At 39.2% G+C, this 16,585-nt stretch overlaps 1 long non-coding RNA gene across 1 annotated transcript in view; it reads right to left on the bottom strand.

Annotated features, from left to right (window-relative positions):
- Window positions 1-3,245: 3,245 nt before the first annotated feature.
- Window positions 3,246-16,585, bottom strand: part of LOC122730406 — a 36,386-nt gene continuing 23,046 nt past the window's right edge. The window contains exons 2-5 of the long non-coding RNA XR_006353502.1: window positions 14,954-15,027; window positions 11,905-11,991; window positions 10,620-10,660; window positions 3,246-4,008 (exon numbers count right to left, since the gene is read on the bottom strand). This is a non-coding gene — a long non-coding RNA (uncharacterized LOC122730406). The remainder of the gene's footprint in view (window positions 4,009-10,619; window positions 10,661-11,904; window positions 11,992-14,953; window positions 15,028-16,585) is intronic.

The following is a 16,585-nucleotide window of genomic DNA, read 5'->3' as shown; positions in this document are numbered from 1 at the left end:
TAAACCATTAACCTAAACTCTCATTAGATTTCCTTTCCTTCTGTTACAACTAAAAACACTTATATAGTTCTTTTTATATGCAAGTATGGGTATGCATGAGCATGCACACACACATAGTTAACTATAGTTAGCAGTAGACATAACGTGTCATTATTCTTATGAGTTTACTATCCTATCAGATTAAAGTCCTTCCTATTCTGCTTCTACAGAGTTCTTTAGTTGTGGCTTTGGATGGATAAATTTTTCAATGTCTTGTTTGGTTTTTAAATGTCTGATTTTGAGGGCTATAAAACCGCATACCCTTTGATCCAGCAATACCACTGCTAAGTTCCAAAGACATCCCCAAAAAGAGAAAAAAACCTATTTGTACAAAAATATTTATAGCAGCTCTATTTGTAGTGGCTAAGAATTGAACATCAAAGAATTGAACATCAATGCCCATCAATTGGGGAATGGCTAAACAAGCTGTGGTATATGATGGTGATGCTATATTATTGTGCTATAAGAAATGACAAGCAGGATGATTTCAGAAAGGCCTGGAAAGACTTATATGAACTGATGTATATAGTGAAGTGAGCAGAACCAGGAGAATGTTGTGCACAGTGACAGCAATATTGTTGAAGGAAGAACTGCAAATGCCTTAACTATTCTCAGCAATACAATGATCCAAGACAATCCCAATGAATTAATGGTGAAGTATACTATCCACCACCAAAGAAAGAACTGATGTTGAACATAGACTGAGGCATGCCATTTTTTACTTTCATTTTTTATTTTATTCAAGTTTTCTTATACAAAATAATTAATATGGTAATATTTTACATATTTGCACAAGTATAACCTATATCTGCTTACAATCTTTGGGAGCAGGAGGAAGGGAGGGAAGGAGGGATAAAATTTAGGACCCAAAACTACAAATAAAAATGTTTATTATTTTTTAAAATAAATGTATGATTGTGTTATCAAACAATATGCTCATGTTTACAGGCTATGTGACATGGACATCCAGACCTAGTTTTAAAATACCATTCCACATTTTTGTCTGGTTCTTTTGGCTTTCGGAATCCCAGATGTCAAAAAAATTGAGTTTTATTTTGGTAATCTATTGATCTTCCATCTTTTCCTCTATTGGTTCAGTTACTTAATTTTATATCCAGAAGTTAGGCCAATTCACAGCTCTACCAATAAAGCATTTGCATGCCTGTTTTCCTGAAATCCCTCCCATATTGACTGGTGTCCTTTTTTTTTTTTAATCATTGTACAGTGCGAGGTAAAACCTCAGAACTGTTTTAATTTTAAGTTTTCTTGTTATTAGTGATTTGGAGGTTTACACACACACACACACACATACACACACTTGGGAGTCACCTGCATAGATAACCACATAAGAAAGTATTGAAAGAAAAGAGGAACCAAAACAGAACCCTAGGGCCTACCCCTAAGTGGGTATTCAGTGAATAGGGGATGGAGGTTTCAGTGATAAGGCAGGAAGAGGATGCATATCCTAAGCCAAGACTGCTTACCACAAATAAGTCTTATAAGAGTAAAAGATGGGGCAGCTAGGTGGCGCAGTGGATAAAGCACTGGCCCTGGATTCAGGAGGCCTTGAGTTCAAATGCGGCCTTAGACATTTGACATGTGATAGCTGTGTGACCCTGGGCAAGTCACTTAACCCTCATTGCCCCACAAAAAAATTTTAAAAAAGAGTAAAAGAGACTAATAAATTTCAAGTTTTCAAAAAAACATGCACCATGACTTTTTTATTATATAAGTCCCTTTATTTGTATATAATATAATCTATTGATATTATGTAATATTTTCTTTATTTAATAGATAAGAATTTTCCTATTCCCCACAACTGAGAAAATATATCATTCTTTTTTTCCAGTTTTTAATATTAAAATATTTAGACTACTAATTAGAATTTATTACAGTATATAATGAGATGTGAATCTAAACATATTTTTGAGTGGCCACACTCCTATGATACCAATAACTTTTATTGAATAATTATTTCCCATACCCAATGTTTTGTAATCTTTGGTCTAATCAGATGCTAATCTTTTATATGTCTTCGGTCCTACTTCTGGGCTCGATTCCACTGCTCCATTTTTTGTTTGGATTTTTTTTTTTCATCCAGTACCAGATAGTTTTCATAATTACTGCTTTACTTTTGAGACCCGACAGTTTGGGGTTATTTTGTTTTCATAGTTCCCTTTGATATTCTTGCCAATTTGTTTATTCATACCATTTTTATGATTTGACCTAATTTGATTAATTTGATTAGTACAGCATTAAACATGTAAATCAAGTCGAGTGATATTGACATTGTTACAATGGCTCAGACTAGCCATGCATATGGAATCTTCCCTCAATTCTTTTGTCCTTCCTTTTTTCATGATTACTTCTATCCTACATGAGATACTTAATAAGCTGTGTGACTCTGAGTCAACCTCTGCGTGACTCAGTTTTCATATCTACAAAATGGAGATCAACTTCACAGGGTTGTTGTGAGGAACAACTGAGTTAACATAAGTAAAGCACTTTGCAACCCTTAATGAACGTACCATATAAATGCTAGTAATAGTAGTTGCTGTTTGTTGTTGTGCTTGTACATCTGTGTATATCTTTGTAAATTTATCCCCTCACATTTAATGGTTTTGTAGACACTTTTGTTATCAATATCTTCTTGTTTCTATTAGTGAGATATAAAATTTGAGAATATTTGTGATTTTACTGATGCAGTACAGTGTAAAATATACTCAATTTTGATATCAGTAGAATTAGGTTTAAATCCTAGCTCTCCCATTTACCTCTGTAGCAAGACTCAATATTTAATTTCCCAATCTACATATACATTAGCAGATCAGGTTTCCAGAGCTAGGCTGGCTACATCTCCTCTTAAGGTTTCTAGGAGTATTTCTTAGGGATTAGGGTGATTCTTTTAATGTATTCTTTGCCTTATTTCTAACCTAGCCTTATTCACTGAATGGGTGTTGCCTCAGACAAACTGAGACCTAAGAATGACTTTAGCTTAAAAAGGCCAAGGTCCCCCACTGAATCCAGAGCCATCTCCAATTGTCCTGATATATATCTTGCCACCAGATCCAGTTGGCTCTGGAGGAGAGAGTGAGGCTGGTGGCTTTGCACGGGCCTGCCTCACTTAAATCCAATTCACTGCAAGTCAAGATATCACCTTCCTGATGTCCTCAGTCCTCTTCAAGAAGGGAGGACAAATAATAACAACCACAACCTCCATAGCCATATTGTTTTTATTTTTGTCTCTAAATCCTAGGAAGAGCAGAATTTAAGATGTTTCTTTTTTTAGTCAGATAAATTTTTTCATCACATTTTCTTAAATTTCTGATAAAAGTAATTAAAGTAATCTTCCCAAAGATAAAGACCCAGCATATAGGGTAAATACTTTGGGTGACAAAAAAAAATGCCCTGGCACTGACTGTCCCTCTTTTCATCTTCATTACATTCCCCCTCTTCAGGAGCTACTTCAGCTCCTCCATCATCCTCAGTCACTGCCCTGACTACTTCTTCTGTCACTACCAACCTGATTTTCCTTCTGGGGCCTTAGTTAAGGGCCAGGCACTGGTCTGTGTATAGACACAATATAGAATAAAAATTGCTTGGACTCATACAATATAGAGTAAAAATTGCTTGGGCTCGGAAACATGTTGCTCCAATCTTCTATGAGGTAACTGTGTTCCAGACATTTGCATTCCAATCAACAGAGTATGCCTATATTTGTTCTAAAGTCATGAGTTCTATATCTATATCACCATTCTTTGGAGTACAAAAAGCTGCTTCCCCCAAGACAACCAAATTCCCCCTAGTGGAATGGTTTCCTATTTATTGCTTAGTTCCATATGTCCAATTGTCATTTTTCTTCCCCTCCTCCTCTGTCACATTCTTCAACTTTCCAACGTCTTGGCCTAGGATGTAATTTCCCTCTGTCTCTTCAGATGTTTTTTTCTTCTTCAGTTCCACCCCAAAAATCTGCCATTCATTTAAGAAAAATTACATGTTGATTAATAACCCATAGCAGGGCTTGGCAAACTATGCCCAGAGCACCAAATTCAGCTGCTGCCTTTTTTGGTATGATTTTAAAACGTAGAACCCCTTCTTAGCTCCCTATAAGCAATGCCCGGGCTTTGGCCCTCAGGTCTGGATTTGCCAACCTCTACTCTAGGGAGTTGTTCCTGGGGTCATTTCACCTCCTCCTTTAGGAGAGAGATCAACCCACACAATGTGACTACGTAGCATTTCCTTGGCATTGACCAAGACAAAAATAGTACCATCTCTACAGATCACTGCCAGTGATTCCTTTGCCCTTGGTATTTGATACAAGTGGTGGTCTCAGTCCTCCGTTCTTTTGGTTGGTAGCCCTTGTACCTAATTCCCATGGTGAACTGCTGTAACAAAATATCCATTTGCTGTGTCTGTTTTCTTCAGGAAGGTTTTTGAATGAGATTTCATTTCTTAATGGATGCCTTCCCACCCTTTTGGGAAATAAGATGTCAGTCTGCTCATCTGTCTTTGAGCTACAATGAACAGATTCTTGCCAATGAATTTAGAAGCACTTATTAAGTACCTCCCATGTGCCAGGCACCAAGCTAAGCCCTATATACAGTTGCTGCCCTTTGTGTGAAGATCTGAAGCAAGAATTCAATTGACCACAAGACTATCTAATTAAAGCAAGATTCCACTCTTTGGTCTCTTTTAGCTGAGAACACGAGATATACCTTTGCCCTTCCATGACAGCAGAGTTGTTTTCGTTGTTTAAGCTCACTTTTCCCCCCCTTATTAAACTGAAAATAGTTTGTGGGGTTTTTTTGTGTATTGTTTTATTTCTTACATTGCTTGTTTACTTGATTGTTTTCATTGAGGTGGTTATGAAGTTTTTGCCTTTGTCTTTGTGCTAGATGCTAACATGACTTTTGGCAGATGTTGGGCCCAGAAGAATGCTTGGTGAACTGAAGTTTATATATACATACATATATGAAATTTGGGAGCAGCTAAGTGGCACAGTAGATAAAATGCCAGGTCAAAAGTCAGGAAGATTTATCTTCCTGAGTTCAAATCTGGCCTCAGACACTTATTAGCTGTGTGACCCTGGGCAAGTCACTTAACCCTGTTTGCCTGGAGAAAGAAATGGCAAACAACTCTAGTCTCTTTGCCAAGAAAACCCCAAACAGGGTTGTGAATAGCCTGAAAACACCTGAACAATAACGAAACATTCATATATTAGTTTGGTTGTTGTAGTTGTTAATAATGTTTGAAGTAGTGTGTCATAGGGTTCTCAGTACCCACTTCTGCCACTACTTCTATGGACTGAATTTAAAAATTCAGAATTTAAAAAATAGCATTGTTAGTATATTGTTTTTCATATTCCAATCTTTTTCCAATCTACTGGCTCCTCCCAAGAATCCACCTTTGGGTTTTTTTGTTGTTTTTTTTGTTTTTGTTTTTTTAGTGAGGCAATTGGGGTTAAGTGACTTGCCCATGGTCACACAGCTAGTAAGTGTTAAGTGTCTGAGGCCGGATTTGAACTCAGGTACTCCTGACTCCAGGGCCAGTGCTCTATCCACTGCGCCATCTAGCTGCCCCAAGAATCCACCTTTGTAACAAAGAAAAACAACCAAGCAAAACCATTTGAAATGTTGTGTATATGTCTACCCATGTGTTTAACATTTTGAGGTATATTTCATTGCCAATGACTAAGCACCATTTTTAATTCTTTTGTCCATCTCATGGATAGCATGATGAACAAATGTTCACCTGCATTGCCATCCTTCTCACGCACACAAAAATAGTTGTCAAATGGAAGAGAGACCCAGTTTGTTTTATGTGGTACTGGTGGCAGAATTAGGAGTCATGTATGGAAGTTACAGAGAGACTACTTGTACACAAGAAAAATTTAAAACCTTCCTGACAATTAGAGCTATCCTAAAAGAGTAGAAAATGTATACTCAGGAAGTCGTGTGTTTCCACTTCACTTGAGATCTTTGAGCAAAGGCTAGATGAACACTCTGTGTGTGTGTGTGTGTGTGTGTGTGTGTGTGTGTGTGTGTGTGTGTGTTGGGGGTCAGATATTGTAGGGGAAACTCTCGTTCAGTTATGGGTTAGACTAGAAAGCTTCTGAAGCCTCTTGCCACCCCGAGAGCCTATCATCTGTAAACATACCTACTTGGTTTGCAAAGCTAACAAACTTCTCAAGTCAGAAGAACTATTTATATCAGAAAATTGAGGGTTATGGGGGGAGAAAAAAACTGTTTCCAGAGGTCAAAACCTAATCATTACTGGATTTCCCATTGTGAATCAGGGACCGTTGGAATTTTCCTTTCTTATTCTGAGGGACCTGTTCATTCTCTAGATAAGGCTGGCTGAGGAGAGCCCAGGGATTGAACATCCATCCCTAAAGGGGGTCTGGTAGTTTCCCAGAGCTGTCAGTATGAAAATTCCCAGATCCCAGAAGAGCTGAAGCTGACCCAACAGGTAAACAGTTAGACCGTAGCTCCAAAGCTAGTGAGAGAGGTAATGACTTTAAAAGTTTCCAAAGGACTGCTGGCAATGGAGCATAGAAGTTTGTGCAAATGAAAGGCATTTTGAAGATGAATTAAAAAAAAAAAAGAAAGAAAAAGAGAAAGAAATCCTTGTGAAACCATCTCTGTCAAAAATTTCCTAAAAGAGGAAACTCCCTGAAACTCCCCTTATTCAGAAAGTATCTAGTGTCATCAGGGATTTGAAATTCAAAATCTTTTTCTTTCCCATTTACCAGGCATTAAGTATAATTCATTATAATCCATGCTGTGAATTGCCCTCTCTACCCTAATAATAATAATAGCTATCATTTATATGGTGCTTTACACATATTATCCCATTTGGGCATCACAACAACCCTGTGAGGTGAATACTATTATTATCCTCACTTTGCAGATGAGAAGAGTGTGAGAGAGGTCAAATGACTTGCCCAGGGTCAAAGAGCTAGTAAATGTCAAAGGTGGGATTAGACCTCGCCTCCCTGATTCCGACCCCACACTCTCTCTGCCGTGCCATCACGTTTCCTCTTTCATCTTTCCCCCGTTACTTTGCCTGGGAGAGAATGCAACCAGGCAGCCCAGATGCCTCTGGAAGCTTAGAAATACAGACTAGATCCTGGCAAGAGAATTTAAGAAAAAGCAGATTCAGCCATGTTCATTTCAGTAGCCAAGGAAACAAACACTTGTTTTTAGAAGAAAATATATTCCTTTACAGGAAAACTCTGTCAGCTTGATTTTGTGCAAAATGCTTTTCTTTTCCTTGTAGGTGTTACCTTCACTATCACCAAAGACATTTGGAATTGGAAGACAAGAAGGCTTATTATTTCTTTTCAAGCACTCTGCTTTCCATTCTGACTGCTGGCACAAGATGAACAGTGGTGTAATGGGGGAACATCCAATTGTTGGATGTTGAAAGGTCCAATACAGTGACATTCTTTTCTCACTGTGGCTTACCAAAAGTGGGAAATCATGTAATCTAACCATTTGTGCTTTTTTCCCATTGTTATTCCTTTTACTAGTAGTGTTATCGTTGTTATTACTAAATTAACAGATTTATCATTAATGAATAGCTATCAATTTTGCTTTGGAAATAGGATAAAATCAAGACTCAGATGATTAAATAATACTATAATTGGGGTCTGTGCAAACCCCATCAGCTTGCTAAAATGGCATCTCCATGTGGAAGACTATAGGGAATTGGATTCCGGGAGAATTATGATTTTCATAAGGAAAATGCCTTGGAGAGACTGGAGCAGACATGGACATTCTGTAACTGGTTCTGTTTAGCCAAGCATGTGTTGAAGAAGAAGCTTTGTGATTGGCTCTGGAGACATTCAAAAAAGGATTGTCACCTTCAACTATGGTCTCTTTGCCAAATGCTTCTGTGAGATCTTGGTAACTCCTTCATTCACAACGTCCAATGAAAAAAATATAGTTTCCAATCTTGGGATTTTCACCAGATCAGAAAAGCAAGCCACAAGAAGCCAAGAATTGGAGCCTTAAGCTGGGTTCCTTATCCAGGTTAACACTGATGTCCTGGGGAGGGAGGAACCATTTTCAAAAACAACCTTTGGGACCTCAGCCCAGTGAGAGTATTCATCTGGCAGCTGCTCACATATACTCAGGAACTTGGTAGGACCAATGCTATACAACAGCTGAGCTAAATTTTGAGACTAATCTGCTCCCCTACTCCCCCACCCCCACCCAGGTGGGGGGGCATAGGTGTTAGGAGAAATGTTTGGGTGTTCTTGCTATAACTGTGAAGGAAATATCCCTTTGCAAAAGCCAGTAGGTGCCAAGTAGCTAAACAGAACTGGGTCCTAGTCACTGGGCCCCTAAAGATGGAGGGAACATAGCCAGCAAGGGGCTATAGTCCCTTATAGTGGAGGAAAGAGAGCTCCCCATGGTACCTGTAAACCTTTAGTGAGGAGATGTAACAAAGCCAGAGTCAACCATGTTATAATATAAACACCTAAGTAGAAGTTAGCCATTACTGTATCTGTGGAGTGCTTAGTATAAGCACAGATACTCTCCTGGATTTAAGTTGAAATTCCCCTTCAATCCCTCTTAAGAATCAAAGGAACTTTCTGGGCTGTGCTGGCTCTGGCGATTGGGTTTTGGAGTTTGTCACTTCTGGAGGTGACAGGAAAGAGGCTTCTGTCTTTTCCAGCTTTTTCACCAGCCTTCAGGCATCAAAAGCCTTCAATAAACTGCTTACATTAGTTCTAAGGGCAGGATGTTAGCAAGTTGTGACTCCCAAGAAATGAAATGAAGGAATTAGATTAGATGACCTGGAAATTTTCTTCTAGTTCTAAAAATCTACCATCCCATGATCTTGGAGGGTCTTCCCTTAACAAAACTTCTCTTTGCTCAGAATGTTAGCATTGGGAAGGTCCTATGGGTTAGCGAGTAATTAGCCTCACTTTAGTCTCATAAATTCCAGAATAGAATCTTATCTCTTCTCTGGCCACACAGAAAGGGAATAACACGAGTCATACTTAGGAAATAGTTCCTAATTAGGAATTCCTAATTAGGCAGTTCCCATGTGTCTCTGATTCTCATTTCCACAAAGATATGATGTAATACATCGTAATAAATACTTTAAAAGTACCTACTGTGTGCATGACAATTCTGGGCATTGGTCAATCAATAAACAACCCTTCATCTCAAATAATTTACTATCTAGTAGGCAGGCGAATGAGGTCAACAAGGGCAGTTGTAATATAGAATGCTCCAGCAATCTCTGTTGTATGTTATTTTGCATACAATGTTAAAGATGACACTTTAACCTAGTAACTCCTGTCACCTTCTAATCCTCTCATGGGAGATTGTCTTTTATTTCAATGAACTTTTGGAAAAGCATTTTAATAAGATGCTTCACTTTAAAATGGAATTATTCTGCAATTTCCTTATAATCTGGGATTAAACTGAATCTCTAGAAATAAGGAAACAGACCACCCAGAAAATATAGATCTTATCAAGATACAAGCTGAAGGTATGATCTTTCCACTTTTTGCAATGAGCTTTCTTTTTATTATCCTAGCACCTAAGATGGGTCTTCTCATCCTAGTCTCTTGGTGATTGTATTCAGAGAGAGACTGTCCTAAAGAGGTGTCTGGTAAATTGTAACCTCCCCCTCCCCCTACCAGATGGCCCATGGGCTGCTTTCTTTGAGTATTATAGTTGATAATGTGATCATGGATATCAGAGGTGTGCTGGTAAATGTTTAACAACTGGCTCTGTGTGCCCAAGACACACTTTAAAATGTAATCTGTGTCACTAACATTTTCTTCATCACATTAGGTCTGGACAACAAACAGAACAATAAAGCAAGCTCTCATTTGTAGGTTTAGTAATTTCTGAGGTATAAATGAAAATTTAACACTGAAAATTGAAAATTTAAATTAAATTTAAATTAAAACTAAAAAAAAATTAAACACTGAAAATTTAACAATCAGCTCCAACTTGGTTGGAGCTTACTCCAGCATACCTTGGGATATACTTTTCATTTTTGGATCACTACCTGAGATTCTCTCCCCACCCCTATTCACAGTTACCCACCCACCCAATCTCCTTCCCCATCTTTGCATTTTTTTAAACTAAATCTTATTCACCCTTCAAAGCTGAGCCTAAGTCTTATATCCTCTGGAATACCTTTCCTGAACACTCCACTCTCTTCTTCCTCAGCTCCAATGTCATATAAGTAGGCCCTTAATCACAATGCGTTGTTTTGCATGGTTTTCTATAATTACTTCCTATGTGTTAGTCTTATCTGCCATGGGAGATTTTATGAGTCTTCCTTATATTTTCTTGCTATTTTCCTATTGACCCAGTGCTCAGTATTTAGTAGGTATTAGGAAATATGAGCTAAGTTTATTTGAACTGAATATGAGAAGCAATGTGAAACGAGAGAGAGAGAGAGAGAGAGAGAGAGAGAGAGAGAGAGAGAGAGAGAGTCTATTACAATTAATAGTTTATGGGGCAGCTAGGTGGCATAGTGAATAAAGCACTGGCCCTGGATTCAGGAGGATGTGAGTTCAAATTCAGCTTCAGACACTTGACACTTACCAGCTGTGTGACCCTGGGCAAGTTACTTAACCCTCATTGCCCTGCAAAAACAAAAACAAAAACAAATAAAAAACAATTAATAGTTTATTTCTGATATTTATTTATTTTTAAATCATAAAATTATTTTATTATTTTCCAGTTTCATGTAGAGATAGTTTTCAACATTTATTTTTTTAAGATTTCTAGTTCCAAATTTTTCTCCCTCCCTCCCTTACCTCAAAAGAACAAGCAATCTAATATAGGTTTGATATTTATTTTTTTAAATGCTTTCTAGACCCTTTGGCTTGGAGTCAGGAAAAAATTGTTTGACTTCTATCTCAAATACTTAGGAACTCTGAGGTAAGTCACTTAAACTCTCTGGGACTCAGTTTCCTCCTCTGTAAAATGAGAAGGTTGGACTCAATGACCCCTAAGGTCCCTTACAACTCTAAATGAAAAGCCATCCTGTTGGGGGCAGCTAGGTGGCGCAGTGGATAAAGCACTGGCCCTGGATTCAGGAGGACCTGAGTTCAAATCCGGCCTCAGACACTTGACACTTACTAGCTGTGTGACCCTGGGCAAGTCACTTAACCCTCATTGCCCCACTCAAAAAAAAAAAAAAGCATTCCTGTTCTTCCTTTCAATTACATTGGGAATAGGCAGTCTTGGTGCTGGGGTTGAGGAAGTGGATACTGCTTAGAGAGTGGGGAGAGGAGGTGTGGTCCACAGATCAAAAAAAAAAAAAAAAGTCAAGGCATACAGACTGGCTTTGCCTGTTTTTTAGCTGTTGTACATTAAGTGCCTGGTCCCCATCTGTAATTGCCCAGGACAGATGTCTATCTCATATCAGTAACTGGTCTGCAGCATTGGCCCCAGCCCCCTGACTGCATTGTCATTCTGCAAACAGGCCTGGTTGGTAATCACAATCAGCTGCTAGGATCAATCGTGGCCTTACTGGGCCTTATCTCCCCATTGTAGCTCTGCAAATTATTATTTCTTTCTGCTGTAATGAAAAAAAAAAGTCTCCATTGATTGCTAAATGCAAGGGCCTGATGTTCTCTCATGATTGCCTTCAGAATAAATTGAATACTGTATTGTCCAGTAATAATTATCATGTTATAGAGATTTCAGCTGGCAAGATAGGAAAAATGACTGTCAATTAGAAGCTAGCAAACAAGCCAATGACCAAACCATACAAATGAATATTTTTAAATGGCCTGATATATTTACATATGAGGCTACCTTGTCCCTCCCTGAGAATGTCACTGAGCCATAATGGAAAACCTTGTATAAAACTGAAACTCACCTTGAACCCTTGAGTCAGGGAAAGAGAGACTCTGTGGTCACAGGGGACTGGGGAACACAGAAGAGGAGTCCCAGTTTGGGTCAAATGCTAGAAAGAAATGATAGAGTCAGGCAGTTCTGTTCTTCTTCTCCACTGCTTTGGGCTTCATTCTACTCTCCTGCTGACCTGCTAAGTTGTCTTTGGCTGGAAAATTATTTCACCCTGTTCTTTTGTGGGTTCTGCTGCTCCAGGAATTGTCTTATGGCATTATTTGAAGATATTTGGAAGGGTCTTGGGGAGAGCTCAGGCAAGTCACTGCCTTTCCTCCACCATCTTGGCTCCACCTCCCCCCATCCTACTCTTGTCTCCTCACAATTGGACCACTGTAATAGTTTACCAATTTGTTGCCAACACTCCATTCTCTGTCTTCTCCATTTTGACACATCTAATCTGCCAAATTAAACTCTCTAATGCATAGCTCTGCCTCTCTGTCTCTGCCTTTCCTCTTATTCCTTATGTTCGTTCTATACCTCTAAATGCTGGAACCCAGTGTTGGTGTGGGACCAGGCTAGGTAGCTGGACTGAGGGTGGGGGTCCTAACGGAAGACATGATAAAACATATTCAGCTAAGTTTTGGGGGGCTTTTTTTGGTAAAAGAAAAAACAACCTACCCTGCTCAATGACTTTAATGACAATCAAAAAATCAATCAATATTTATTAAGTTCTTACTATTCACCAGGCATTTTGCTAGGCACTGGGAACACAAATGCAGAAATTAGTCCTTGCCCTCAAAGATCATATGTTCTATTGGGGCTCCCCACTGTTGGATAAAACAGAAATGTCTTTTCATAATGTCAAAAGTATATGTACATATGTATACATTAATATTATATATGGTATATATGTGTATGTGTGTATATGAATATAAGGGTGATGTGTTTGTGACCACTTGGGTCCCTTAGCTCAGGGTCCCTGAGGACATGTGGGCAGGGGTCCTCAAGCTCCAATCAAGGCTAATGCCCCCAGAAGCCTCAGCCAAGGCTAATGGCTTGTTTCCTTATTAACTTTTCTCTCTGACTTCCAAATAGCTGTGTAGTTGGTACAGATGTATTTGGGGGTATCGTGGAAGTTGCAATATACACATTCTCTAATCAACTCTTACCCTATGGTAGCCAAAGCTGAGGAAAATCTCTTCCTATTGGGGATAACTTCCTCTCTTTCAATCTCTTGCAACTCATTTATAGGAAGGAAAACTCATGGTAAATGATCATATAGTTTCATAGCAGCTTCAAGGACATTGAAATGCAAATGAATGGTAAAAGAAGTAAGACTTACAAAGGCTGGGGAATGGCTATATATGGTAGTGGAAAGATATCATTTCCTTCTCTTTCCACAAACTTTCCTTCCATCTCTCAGCAGATAAAATGGGGAGAAAATGATTGGACAGGTACACAAGGGGATGGGTAGCAGTTCTCCTTGACTGTACTAGGGAATAATGGGTGGGAAAGGGAGCCAGGAAGGCTGTGGTCTGAATCTATTGTCTCAACAACCTTTCCACCCAATCTACTTTCCACTCCTCTGGCCCATTTCAATCCATCTGCTTGTGCCTGATTGGCAACTCAGGCCAAGTTCTGGATCCATCCTATCTGTCATTCTCTGCTCTTCCCCATTTCCATGACTGGGCAAGCAGCAATATGTCTTAGTCAACATGGATGCTGGACAAGTACGGATTCCTAAGCAGACGCCTTTTCTCCTCCATCTGTCTGTGTGGCTAACCCAGCCCTTCTATAGTAGAAAGATTTTTCTTTTTCATTACCAGTAGAATCCAAACGGACCTGCAGCTTATTGGATGAACGATGCGCTCTAGCCTTCCTTTAACCCTCCCCTGTCTTGACATAGTTCCCATTCCCTCCCATGATATATATCTGAGGAAAGGACTGTTTATGCTAACATTCAGGTCTCCCCACAATCTGGCACCAAGCCACATCTCCAGATTTATCTCACAATACTCTTCCCATACTCTTTTCTCTAGCTAGATGGGACTCTTCCTATGCCTTTCCTATATTCTGTGAATTTCTACCTCCACACATTTTTGCTCCTCCTGTTTCCACTTGTTGTTGTTGTTGTTTGTCTTTCATTCTCAAAGAGGACCATGACATCTGGAGGTGATGTCATGACTTGCACTGAATTGGATTTAAGTGAGGGAGGGCTATGCAAGGTCTCCAACCTCTCCTCCAGAGACATCTGGGTCCAGTGACAAGATATATCTATGTCTATGTCTATGTCTATGTCTATGTCTATGTCCATGTCCATGTCCATGTCCATGTCCATGTCCATGTCCATGTCCATGTCTATATCTATGTCTATGTCTATATATCTATATCTATATCTATATCTATATCTATATCTATATCTATATCTATATCTATATCTATATCTATATCTATATCAGGATGACTGGAGGTGGCTCTGGAGGCTTAAGGCAATTGGGGTAAGTGACTTGCCTAGGGTCACACAGCTAGTAAGTATCTGAGGTGAGATTTGAACTCATATCCTGCTCCATTATTATCATTCTATCATGGGTTTAAGTCACAGCTCAGCACCAATGGTGGCAGCTAGGTGGCATAGTACATAGAGTTCCTGGCCTGGAGTCAGAAAGATGAGTCTTCCTGAGTTCAAATCTGGCCTCAGATACTTACTAGCTGTGTGACCCTAGGCAAGTCACTTAACCCTGTTTGCCTTAGTTTCCTCATCTGTAGAATGAACTAGAAAAGGAAATGGCAAACCACCCCAGTTTCTTTGCCAAGAATACCCCAATGGGGTCACAGAGTCAGACATAACTGAAACAACTCAACAGCACTAACTCCCCAGAGCCCTCTTTGATTCCATTAATTAAAAATGTTCTCTTCTTTCTTCAGAGTTTGCATAGCCCCTTGCTTTTACTTCTCATGTATCTGTGAATAGTTTTTTTGGTATTATATTTATATTTTTCATGTATATCATCTACCTGTGAGTGCTAGATTGTAAACTTCATGGGACAGGGCCAAAGTCTTATTTGTCATATACTTACCACATACTTGACAATTGGGGTGAAAATGGTTTTTGTAGTTCATCAGGTTGGCTAATTGTCACCCGGGGAGGCACCTGGGGATTCAAGGGCAGAAGGGATATTTCACGGAGAGTTTTCAACTAGAGAAGAGGAGAATGTGCGCAGACTGTCTTAAAAGTCAACATGAGAGGGGACAGCTAGGTGGCGCAGTGGATAGAGCACTGGCCCTGGATTCAGGAGAACCTGAGTTCAAATATGGCCTCAGACACTTGACACTTACTAGCTGTGTGACCCTGGGCAAGTCACTTAACCCTCATTGCCCCCCAAAAAGAAAAAAAAGTCAATGTGAGGTAGTATGTCCTCGTTAGTAGATGGAACAGATCTGAAAGAAGACTAGATTTGGAGACAAGGAACCTGGACTTGAATTCTAGCTCTTCTTACTTTGTTCTGTGTGACCCCAGGTCATTCCTTCCTGCCCTCTGGGCCTAAATTGTGTCCTCTAAAAATGAAGTGCCTGGACTTGATTTATCACTCAAGTTCCCTCCAGTTCTAAATGATAAGATCCTGTGAGTCTTCTGAACTCTAGGCAGTTTCTATATGAAGATGAACCTGCTTGAGGAACACACACACACACACACACACACACACACACACACACATATACATATATACACACACACATACACACACATATATAAAATGTAACTAAAACCATTATATTTAATAATTAAATTAATTATAATACCAATCCATTTAAAAACTTAAATGTAAGTATAATTTCAAAGAGATATCAACTTACAGCACTCCTTCATGATTTAAGCTAGGCTTGACCCTACTTGGCTAGAGATCTAAGAGAGCAATAATTCTAATATCCTCACAATGCCCAGTATAAGGGGTACATGGGGCCTCCCTCTACCATGGGCCCCCAGAACACCACTAAGTTCTCAGAGATGTGCACAGCACACTTCATTAGTTGTGTTGTTAAGTTGGTTTTCAGTCTAGTGTCTGACTCTCTGTTACCCCCATTTGGGGTTTTGTTGGCGTAGATACTGGAGTGGTTTGCCATTTCCTTCTCTAGCTCATTTTACAAATGAGGAAACCGAGGCAAACAGGGTTAGGTGACTTGCCCAGGGTCACATAGCCTGTAATTGTCTGAGACCAGATTTGAACTCAGAAAGATGAGTCTTTCTCACTCCAGGACCAGCACTCCATCCATCTGACCCTATATGACCCTATTTCATTAGTGGATACACTCAAAGAATTTTGTTTATTAGATGAACATTTATCAAATATTAATCAATCATAAAAGCTATTAGTTTTATTCATCAAGTGCAAGGAACTAAAACTTAACCAACCTAAAAACTGACAAAAGATGATCTTTGCAAAGAGATCCTTTAAAATAAACCCCCTTCCTTACCCTAAGAAACAAAAACAAAAAACCAACTAACATTTTGGTCTTTGGACCCTGCTTTCCTAGTCCTGCTCATAAAGGGTGGGTGGGGAAGTTTAGAGACTGGTGATGAGAAGCATATCATTTAAAATTTGAACTTTTCATTTTTGCCTTCCTTGCCTATAACAGTCAGAGCTTCAGAGCTATGCACTATGGAAACCATGGGATTGTGTGTTGAGCTATGGAAAATAAGCTGTCCAGGA

This window comes from Dromiciops gliroides, chromosome 6, assembly GCF_019393635.1.
Source record: "Dromiciops gliroides isolate mDroGli1 chromosome 6, mDroGli1.pri, whole genome shotgun sequence".
Lineage (NCBI taxonomy): Eukaryota > Metazoa > Chordata > Mammalia > Microbiotheria > Microbiotheriidae > Dromiciops > Dromiciops gliroides.
The sequence above is the reverse complement of the archived record's forward strand: the minus strand, read 5'-3'. Positions and strand labels throughout refer to the sequence as shown.